Genomic DNA, 2,517 nt, shown 5'->3' on the forward strand with positions numbered 1-2,517 from the left:
ATCATTTGGGATGAGGCTCCTATGGTAAATAGATTCTGTATTGAAGCTCTTGATAGAACAATGCGTGACATCTTAAGATTCAAGAATCCAAACAGTCTTCACCAGCCATTCAGTGGGAAGACAGTTATTTTTGGGGGTGATTTTCGACAGATATTACCGGTGATTCCTAAAGGGACTCGGCAAGAGATTGTTAGCGCCACTATAAACTCATCTTACATCTGGAATGATTGCAAGCTCTTGACATTGACAAAAAATATGAGATTGAGATCAAGTGATTCCAACACAAGGTCATCTGAGTTAAAAGAGTTTGCTGATTGGATACTTGGTATTGGTGATGGTTGTCACGGAACTCCAATGGGACAATGTCAGAAGATTCTAATCCCAGATGACATACTGGTCAAAGACTGGGATGATCCAATTGAGGCAATTTGCAAGGTTACTTATCCAAAACTTTTTTATCGCACCATTGCTGATGAGCACATTGAAGACCGAGCAATACTTGCACTAATTTTGCAAGTAGTTGATGAGATAAATCAATTCATGATGAGCTTAAACCCTACTGAAGCACAGACATACTATAGCTCAGACAAGGCATGCCCAACCGAGTCTAACAACGACTTATTGGCGTCCATTCACACACCTGAATTCTTGAATACAATTAGATGCTCAGGAGTGCCCAATCATGAGCTGACATTAAAGGTTGGAACTCCTATCATGCTTTTAAGAAACATTGACCACTCGGTAGGATTGTGCAATGGAACACGTTTGGTTGTCACTAAGCTTGGAAAACACATTATAGAAGCACGTGGTAGTGCCAGAAAGAACAAAGGTCAGAAAGTCTTTATTCCTAGGATGACTCTAAGTCCTTCCGATCATCGAATACCATTTAAGTTCTAACGAAGACAATTTCCTATAATGGTATCATATGCGATGACAATAAACAAAAGCCAAGGGCAATCATTAGCGAATGTTGGATTAATTCTAAAAAAACCTGTTTTTACCCACGATCATCTTTATGTTGCAGCATCTAGGGTGACACACAGGGGAGGTCTTAAGATACTTTTATGTCGTGATGAGGATAACTGTGCAGAGACCGATAATGTTGTTTTTAAAGAAGTTTTTAGAAATGTGGCTTAAACAGATGTACTTCAGCCTAATAGAAGTCTAACATGCAGCATATATAGGAGACCTTGGATGCAAAAGGATTAGCTACATTCAGGAACGGCTATTGGCATAAATTTGACAATTTCATTATATAGTCCTTTATGCATATTTAAATTTGCAAATACACAATTTAATGCAACAAGAATTGGTCATTAGAGCACCTTTAGTTAAGGAAATCAGTCAAAGCAGTTTATTGGCATAAAGTAATTTAAAAATTCTTACCAATGCACCCACTAGCAATATAATCTGTAACCCATAAATCTACTTCCATAACCATATTGCGTAAGCTATGACGGTCACAAAACCTGCAGTGCGTGATGGAACAAAGAAATTATAAGGTGAGAAGCACATACACCTTATCTTATCAAGCATCACAACCATGTTTATATAATATTTCGAGTTGTTAATGTATGCCAACAAATATAATTTTGTGATTAGAAGACTGTCCTGTTTGACAAAAGTGTTGAGAGAGTTGTAGTGTAGAATACCATCCAAGTCTAGGTTTATAAAAATCTTTAAAAACGAAAAAGGTAGGCAGGAATAAATGAGGGACAAACCCTTATCCATTGTTTGCTGTACTAAAATTGTCACAAATCGATTACCAAAAAAACAAAATTAGAATTACTATTTACTAATTCATACCAGGCAATATATATATTTCACAGAAGAAATGGTTAACTAAACCTAATATAAATCACAGCACTGTTGAATCAATTAAAAGTCTCATATTTTCAGTCCTTTTGAGAATTGTTTCTCTGGTTAGAGTTGGCTTTTATAGGTAGTACGCATAGTTGATACCAAGATCATCAGTTACCACAATGAAAACATCAATAAATCCAGAGTTGAGATGCCTGAAAAATAATTTAGGCTTACTAAAATGCACACCAGCATTGAACTGTTCTACCTAAGACTCTAATTGCTAAATTCAAAGGGAATGGTACAAAAATTAAGCTAGAAATAGTTACATCTTCAATTAAACACCACCTGAAAATAGATGAAATTAGATTAAAGAAAAAACCCCTTACTAACCTACCAACGACCTAATCCAATTGGACCATTCATTTGCACTGATTCAAAAATCAAAATAGTTGGAAATTGAACCAAAAACCATCCATAGAAATTAGAAAATTCCTATTCATATGAGAATAAAAAACAACTGCCAGCTACCAAAGTTTAGGTATTCCAGCTTGTCTATTAAGAAACCAAGGGAGTTGTACAAGAAACCTCATTGCATATGAATAGATTAAGCTCCCAAAAAGAATTAAAAAGAAAACAATAATCCAGGTTTTGCAAGATTGATGAAGTGTTTTGCACATTAAGCTGAAATTCCTCTACACCAAAAGACTTCTGGAT

The 2,517-nt window shown here is 35.6% G+C and overlaps 1 pseudogene; it reads left to right on the forward strand.

Annotated features, from left to right (window-relative positions):
- On the forward strand, nt 351–1,376 carry LOC110272218 (annotated as a pseudogene).

This window comes from Arachis ipaensis, chromosome B05 (assembly GCF_000816755.2).
Source record: "Arachis ipaensis cultivar K30076 chromosome B05, Araip1.1, whole genome shotgun sequence".
NCBI classification, from domain to species: domain Eukaryota; kingdom Viridiplantae; phylum Streptophyta; class Magnoliopsida; order Fabales; family Fabaceae; genus Arachis; species Arachis ipaensis.